Genomic DNA, 9,746 nt, shown 5'->3' on the forward strand with positions numbered 1-9,746 from the left:
GGATCCCATTGTATTAATTAGGCTGATAAATCCCCACCTCATCGGAAATGAGTCGTTTATTTTTTAAAGAACGTTTTTCGTTTGAAGATTAGTCACTAATGATAATCAATATTTTAGTTTCGATAAAAAAATAAATTAATACAAATATATTAAGGTTGAAAGAATTCTACATCAAAATTATTGAATATAAAAATTCATTTAATAAATAGATAAATAATTTCAACAATTGAATATAAAATTTGAAAATAAATAGAATATTAATTAATAAGGATATAGTTATGCTTTTATTTAAAACTCATTTAATAAAAATTTTTAGAGGTAAGTAGATAGTTAAAAAAATATAAGCTAAATTGAATGTGGATTAATTTCAGTTTTATACTTATTTATAATTAATATCATACATTTTCTAACCTTACATTTTAATCCTTTAAATAAAATTAACAAATAGTGATAGTAATGCCAGGTTTATAGTTTTTCTATTCAACTAGATTTATTATTTATGGTATTATGGGTTAGAATTTTAAGATTTACGATTTTAAGGAAATTGTTAGATTCAAATTTACGGTTTGAAGAGTATGGATTTAAGGTTTAAAGAATATTTTTTAAACATAATATAAATATTTTAAAACTTGATTTACAAATTTAACATATTAAAAATTTATAAATAGGAATTATGGAAACAAAACAAATAAGTTATGATTAGTTTGTTCTGCCTAAAACAAAAGAAAGCATGAATGGTTTGTGTGGAGCTGACGGTAACAAAAGATGAGATCAAAATTTTGAATCACATTAGATTTTCAGGCTTTGAAAAGGACTCTTTACAATGGGGCAGTTGTGTGTATGGCTTTAATATTCGCAAAAGCATTCAATAGGGTCCTTCCTTTAAACAAAGAAATCAGGATTTTATTTTTTATTTACTCTTTAAATTATACATATTCATTTCTAAACAAGGGTTAAAATGGATGATATCATCTACCATGTATACATTAAATATTTTTGGAAAAAATGAGAAAATAAATATAAGTTAAAGAATAGGTAATTGGGTGTTTGACTCTACTCTTTTTATTTGTCCTAAAGCATTTAAGTTTAATATTTATATCTGACGTATCCTTCATTTGTTTTGAACATATATCCACCGACTCTGATTAATAGAATATGCTCCAAATGGGTCTTACTTTTGATTCAATGTACGGTTCTACACTGCATATTATAGAAAGCAATGTCGGTTGCGTGTGGGGCTTTTCAGATAAGCAGCACCAAAATCATCAGTGCTCCAAGTTCATTGTTAAACTGGGTAGCTTAAAGTTACAACAAGGGGAATCCATCTGCAATTATAATTAATCCGTCTACAAACTTTCAACCTCATAAAGTTCTTTGCTCTAGGGGAATATTCAGTGCTGATATTACCAAATTGAAAGCTGAAGCCTGTGTTTTCCGGATTTGAGTATATGCTTAAATGTCATGAAAACATATGTAGAGGCTTACACAGTTCGTATTAACTGATAACCAAACCATTCTGTAATATAAAATGATAATGATGAGTCCCCGTCCCCAATATTACAAAATGTTTACTCGAAATTAGGGTGAGTTTTGGTTACAAGTATGCTCAAAATTTTTCATAATTATAATCCATATTAATCTAAATATGTGTTGGATTCGGACAAATAAGAAAAAGAAAATGACTAGTCTAAGTAAGGCGTAGCTGAGCCAAAAAAAACCCTACAAAAGCAAATGAAAAGGCATAAAATCTGTAAATTAAGAGACAAGATAGCATGTAGTTTTAACTAATAAGACTATTATTTGGTTAAGTGTTAGAATTAATAAAAGAGTTTAAGGACTAAGTTGAGGAAGGTAGTAAAGTGTCAAGCCAAATTTGGAAGGAATAAATAGAAAACATGGAAATTTTCAAGGACTGAAGTAGTATTTAACCATGACCTTAATTAGCAAATAAACCACTCTTATTAAGCTTAGGGGAGAACCATGACAAAAGCCATGGATTTTCACTAACATTTTTACCATTTATTCATAGCCTTTGGATCGATTATATTAGATTGATTAAGGATTAAAATTTTAGTTAAAATTAGCTTAATTACTTCTCTCTCCCACCGAACATAACAAGGAAGAACAAGTGGGATTCTCCATCTCTTTCCCACGGCAATAAACAAAAAAAAAATGAAGACTCTCCATCATCGTGAGCTTTAATGGTTAATTGAGGGCGAATTTGTTAGATTTGAAGGTAGATTTTGTCATCAAAATTATGAGTGATTGAAGCCCATCAAGTAGAGAGTTAAATGGTGGAGTTTGAAGATGGAATGAGGTTAAGTTTCGGTGAAGCTAAGAGGTAAGAAAAGCTTTTCATTAGTATTTGTTCTTAGATTGGGATTATGATAGAAGTTTAGAATGTAGTAGGTTGAGTAGAAGACATGTCACAATAGGATTTGTTAAAAGGATGTTTATAACACCATTGTTGAGTGCTTGAGAAGCTTTAGAGAAAATGAAAAGAATTTGGGGTTCAGATACGTTTTTGGAAAGCTTAAAGTCCCTAGATTATAATTCTAAAGTCAGAATTGAATTCGAATTATGTGAAATTAAGACATTAGAAGATTAAGTGTTAAATAGATCACTATGTATTCAATTAGCCATTAAATGGTTATGGAAGTTGAGAAAACATTTTTGATTATGTGCTTGTGTCATGGGACTAGATCTTTCGTCTCGCGATCTGTGCAGCCTTAGGCGATCCGTTCGCTCCAAACTCCCCTAAGTCAGCCTTTACTCCCAAAAGTGAGGATTCCTTTAGAATTTCTCTAAGGCACCAATTTGTATAGTGGAAGCGATTGTGCCAAAAGAAGCTACATATGAACAATAAAAAGTCAAAGAAAGAATGCACACCAAGTGTTTGAGTAAATGCTCAAAGAATTCTATTACTCTTAAGAATTCCACATACAATGGATGGGATACAAATGAGGGGGAGGCTCTCTATTTATAGTTGAGCTCCCCCAAAACCGACTGTCAAGATCAAATTACATTGACGGACGAGATTAGCCTATCCCTTGATTTTAGAGATTTACAAGATTACATCATATCAAATCAAATCTACAAGATATGATTCCCCTACTTACTAAAAATAGCTTAAGTTGCCATATCTTCATTATCGAGCCAACCAGGCTTCAATCTGACAGACTTCTCCAATAGTTCTTTGAATCGAGCCAGTTCTTGTGGGCTAAATGTTCCCCATCTAATCGATAGACCTCTATGGGGCGCATCTTGTGCCATGGTCACGGGCTTTGCACTTTGGCCTGTGACATTTGCATGTGTTTGTGTGTTATGAGTAGAGAAAGAACGGATAAAGAAGCCTAGCAAAGGAAAAGGAAGGGATTCTAAAGTAAAGACATCGAAGAAAACATTCACCATTTTTTCTTGCCATTAAAGAGCAACCTGTCATACGTATCCATTATTACTTGTTGGAAGTGAAATAGACACTTAAACCAAAATAATCTTATTACTCGAGAAAAATAACTTACAAAGTAAGACAATAATTTTCTTGATCATTTACTAACTACGGCTAGTATTACTCTCAACTCCACCCACACTCACTTTTTCTACTTTCTTCTCTTGTTTCTGCTCACTTATGAATCATGTTACACCAACATGATGTCTATTTATAGCCTTAAATAAACTGATTAAAAGACTAGTAACAAGCTTATAAAGCTTCCAGCAATTCTATGCTTATCCATACATGATAAGCTCCATTGTTTCACTTTTTTATTCTTATCCATTTGTTTGAATATTCAAGAATATTATGAACTTTCAGATCATGCTTAGTCGATCTTGTAAGTCGGGTTGGCTTTAATACTCTCTTAAATCGAGCTTTTCATTCCAAGCTTTTATTTTAAGTTTGTGGAATATGTCCGCTTTCAATGGCTTCATAAAAATGTCAGTCAGTTGATTTTTTGTTTCACAATAGACTAACTCCATATTTTTATTCTTTTCCTGCTCTTGAATAAAATGATACTTTGTATCGATGTGCTTGCTTCGACTATAGGACATTGGATTCTTTGCAAGAGATATTTTAAACTTCCTATCAACATAAATTGTAATTGGACTTTAGTGTATATGAGATAATTTGCCAAAAATATTCCTCAACCAAATTGCTTGAGAAGTGCACGCTGCAACCAATATGTACTCTACTTCATAGGTAGAGATGGCTACTATTTGTTATTTCTTTGATGAACATGAAAATAATGCAAAGCCAATATGGAATAAATATTTGAACATGATTTTGCAATTATTCAAGTCACCACCATGATCATTGTCTAAACTTATTTTGAACTTTGAGTGTGTGTATAACATAAACAATGACTCGTACCTTTGATATATCTCAAAATTCTTTTTACTGCAACCAAGTGATCTTGTTTTGGCTTCTCCATGAATCAACTTACTAATCCCATTGCATACATTATGTTTGATTGTGTGACAATCAAATATCTTAAACTCCAAATGATGCTTTTAAACAAAGTTGGAGTTACCGATGCCATTGAATCAACATTTTATTTCATGTCTGGTTCTACTGATGTGGCTACTGACTTGCAATATTTGATTTTGAATTTGCTTAAAGTTTTCTTTGCATACTTCTTTTAAGACACAAATATTCCATCTTTCATTTGTTTTACCTCAATTCCAAAAGAGTATGACATCTCACCAATATTTTCCATTTCAAATTCTTTAGTCTAACTTTTTTAAAATCATTGAACATACCTGGATTGTTTCCGGTGAATATCATATCATCTATGTATAAACTCATGATCTTGATATCACCATCTCTATTTTTCTTTATATATAAGCTGTAACAGTCCGATTTAGACCCTAATCGGACATAGTGGTTTCGGGACCACAAATCCTAGTCAAAAAATATTTTAATATTATTTTGTGTGTTTATTATGTGTGAATTTATATCCATGAAATTTTCGTATTTTAATTTTGTTGTTTGAGTGCCGATTTAATAAAAAAGGGTTTAATCGCGTAAAATGAAAATTTAGGGGTTAAATCCAAAAGGGTTGAATAGTGGTTGTTCTTTTAATATGGAGTCTTTATTTTGTAATTTAGCCATTTATAAGATAGTGGGTGGCAATGGACTTAAATGACCTTAGTGTATATGTTTTCTATTTTAATTAGTAAAGGTTAATTTAGTAATTGAATAATAATATATATGTGATAATAAATAAATAAATAAATAAAGCTATTATGTTCATCTTCTTCACCGAATGTTGAAAAGAAAAAGAGAGTTTGAAAGCTTGAAACATTCGGCCATTGTTGGAGCTTAAATTAAGGTTAGTTTTTGATCGGTTTTTGATAATTTTTACGTTTTTGAGATTGTTGCTACGTGTTCTTCAAAACCCATGCTTTAATTTTTGGAATTTATGATGATTTTGTGATGTGCCATTGATGATAGTTTGTGATTTTTGTTTGTTGATGGTAGAAAATAAAAGATATGTAGTAGATTATAATGTTTGTTTTTGAATTTTTGATGAATTTGATTATTTTGAGTTAAATTGTAAGAAATATTAAATTGAGGGACTAAATTGTGAAATAAATGACATGCAAGGACCTATATGAGACTAGGGAATATTCGGCCAAACTACATTTTGATTAATTTGGAATATTTTGTGTTTTGTGCAATTTGGACTAAATTGTAAAAATGTTAAATATTAGGGGTAAAATGGTAAATTACCCATTTATGTGTTTTTGGAAGAAATTGAATGAAATTATGTTTGAATGAGTTAAATTTGAATGTGTTTAGATCAAGAATTAAAGAAATCGGACTTGGATTAGGGAAAAAAATAAAGTCGACGATTAATCGTTTCGTTCTGGTTTATCGCTATCCGAGGTAAGTTTATAATCAAATAGATGTTATAATTTTTGAATAAATATTAGTTATATATGTCTAAATGAAAGTATGCAAAAAAATATATAGCTGAATATGTTTTAGTCAAAAAATAAAAATAGACGTGAATGTGATTTATCAATGTTTAGCACTAAGTGTGCGAGTATGGGATAGCTACAACTATATGAACGGCACTAAGTGTGCAAAACTAAAATGACGATGTTGATTAATGGGCACTAAGTGTGCGAAATTAAAATGATGATGTTGAATAACGGGCACTAAGTGTGCGATACCGAGAGCATTTTGGTTAGATGAGAAAGAGCACTAAGTGTGCAACTTCATTATGGTCTCAACCAATTATTTAGTACATGATAGGTCAAGTATGCAATGGTTGAATAATATATGATATCAAGGTAAGTTAGTTACTTCAACTGTGATAAGAAAATTTATACGAGGTAAATGAAAATATATGAGTATATGAAGGTCTATATTCGGCCAAATGGTAAGTATATGAGATATTGTAATTGTGAATTATATGCATCTATATATGAATGAGTACATTTGGTAAAGAGTGGGTATATGATTTGAAAGTGAAAAAAAAATAAGTACGTTTTTATTTACATGTATATTCGGCTAAGTTGAAATTGATTCATAGTTACATATTAGATAATTAAATTTTGCAAGCTCGAATGTGTATATATATATGAATATGATTGCATTATTCGATTTTGTTATTGAATTATTAACGTCATTGAATTGTTTAATTGCTTATAACTTACTAAGCTAAATTAGCGTACAATGTGTTGGATAATTATTTTGATGTATAGATTTTGGTGATCGCTACGTGTTCGGGGATCGTCAGCTAAGCTCATCACACTATCGATATCTTTTGGTATTTTACTAAATTTTTGAATTCGGTCGTATGGCATGTATAGACTAGTTTTGGGGTTTAGCTTAATTTGATAGTGTGTGTGTATTAAAGCCATGCGAAAATGGCTTAATGTCCTGTTATGTTTGTTTTGGATTGGATTATGAATCATACATGACTTGATAATAGTTTAGTATTTTATGGGTAATATTTCACATGCGAATATTACGTGTGGTTTATTTGGTTGGTATCAAAGTGAATATATTATATGATCTATAATAAATGTAATTTAAAAAAAATGTTAATGTCTATGTACATGTTTGTGGTTGTTTATTATGTTTGATAGGTTAAAGAGATTACCAAGAATTATAAAAGTGATATTTGTTTTGTATCTTGGATTAATAAAGTATTGAAATAAAATATGGAATTGGGAAGTGAATTATGTTGAGCATTTGTGAATATGCATGAAAATGGTTATTTCGTTTATATGCTGTTAAAATGGTATATGGTTTGATGTTTAAGCTGTAACACCCCGAACCCGAGGCCGTCGCCGGAGTCGAACACGAGGTGTTAACAGACTTCAAACCACTTAAAAAAAAATTCCCAGACAAGCTGCCAGTCTGCGTACTAGTCGCTTTAAAAATCATATCTTGAGTTCTGAAACTCGAAATCCAGATCCGTAAATTTTCCATGAAACTAGACTCATATGCCCCTCTACATATTGTTTTCTAGAATTTTCGGTCGGGCCAATTAGTACATTTTATTAGTCAAAGTCTCCCATGTTACAGGGATCGACTACACTGAGCTTTGCGTATTACGACTTGGATATCTCCCTGCACAGAGCTTCAATACTGATGCCGTTTGTTTCTATAGAAACTAGACTCATACAGGAATCTATACATATATGGCATGACTCCTAATTATCTCTGGTTAATTTATAATGAATTTCCAAAGTCGGAACAGGGAATCCAGAAACCGTTCTGGCCCTGTCTCACGAGAACCTAAATATCTCTTAACATACTGTCCATATGATCGTTTCGTTACTTTTATATGAAAATAGATTCATCAAGGTTCGTTTACATAATTTATTCATTATTTAATTCCAATCCTACTATTTTTAGTGATTTTCTCAAAATCTACATCACTGCTGCTGCCAGCATCTGCCTTTAAGGTAGACTTTACCTATTTCATAGTTTCCATGATTCAACTAGCCCTTTTTGCATAAATAGCACAAATTATGATAGTGATTAACCATTCCATACCAAATGATTATAACATTATGCTCAAACATATATAAGCCATTTTCGCATGGCTATATACATTAACCAAAATATTCTTCCGCCACTAGTCTATTTTATACATGCCATGAGATAGTCCAAAACATAGCAGTACCAAACAGTGGATAGTGATAGTGTGACTAGTTGCTGACGATCCCCGAGCCTGTAGCTTCGCAATGAGATCTATAAAACAGAGGAAACAGAGTAAACGGAGTAAGCATTACAATGCTTAGTAAGTTTTAAGCAGTGTCAACAGATAACAATCAAATTATAACGTAGTTGTTCGTATTTTTATTTCACTCTTCCTTCGGGCATACCATCCCTTTACCGAATATGCACATCTCATCATATACAATAGGCAGATAAACTTTCACATAAAAGTGAGCTCATGTGACATAGATATATCGTATGATTTCACATCACCTCTCACACTGATCCGATGTCACATAATCATAGGAATAGTCTCATAGATTGCTCTCGTATGCATCACATAACTACCTTATGATTTAGTGCAAATCAAGCTCACATATAAACTTGGAGTACATACCTGTTTAACCTTTCACATTGAATATATTTATAAGCAATTCTTATTACGAAGTCTTACCCGAACATAATCTCCACACGAAATTATCGGGTCTTACCCGGATATAGTACGAGCACGAAGCTTACGGACATTAATCAGTGATAATATTCTCGCATAAAGCCTGCGGGGTTTTAACCCGGATATAGTACTGACACAAATGCCCTTCGGGACTTATCACATTTATGCACTTTCACACCCATCACGTTGGCCACTCGGCCCCGTCACATATATACACTTTCACATTCATCACATCGGCCATTAGGCCTTATCACATATATACACTTTCACATTCATCACATCGGCCATTAGGCCTTATTACATATATACACTTTCACATTCATCACATCGGCCATTAGGCCTTATCACATATATACACTTTCACATTCATCACATCGGCCATTAGGCCTTATCACACATATACACTTTCACATTCATCACATCGGCTATTAGGCCTTATCACACATATACACTTTCACATTCATCACATCGGCCATTAGGCCTTACTATCATTTCATATTCGAATACTCATAAACTTACAATATCACGATTTAGAATTCAAGTATGGGTTTAATCAATAGCTTATGAGCAACTAAAACAAGTTTATCAAGGTTCACAACATAATCTCAAATTCAGCACAAGCTGTTTTTCCTGAGCAATAGTCACTAAATTATTTATAACTGGAGCTACAAAACTCCAAATCACTTTCCGTTAATTTTTCCTGAATATAGACTCGTATATCTTCCATCCATAAAATTTCCAGAATTTTAGGTTTGGCCAATCAATACCAGATTTTTCTTAAAGTTTCCCCTGTTTCACTGTTTGACTAATCTGACCACTCTTCACTACGAATCAAATTTCTCATTTTACTGAATTCAAAATGTGTTGTATTTGATTTCATTTGAAACTAGACTCATTTTAGGAGTCTAAGCATATAAATTTTATCTTATAACCATTTTTGTACAATTTATAATGATTTTCTAAAAACAGAACAGAGGATTACAGTGTCATTCTGCACTGTCTCACACAACTTTAAGTATCTCATTATCGGAAATTCCTTTGCTTACACGGTTTCTTTTATAAGAAACTAGACTCATTAAGCTTTAATTTCATGTCTCATTCAGCCTCTAATTCAAATCC

This window comes from Gossypium hirsutum, chromosome D13 (genome assembly GCF_007990345.1).
Source record: "Gossypium hirsutum isolate 1008001.06 chromosome D13, Gossypium_hirsutum_v2.1, whole genome shotgun sequence".
In the NCBI taxonomy this organism is placed as follows: Eukaryota; Viridiplantae; Streptophyta; class Magnoliopsida; order Malvales; family Malvaceae; genus Gossypium; species Gossypium hirsutum.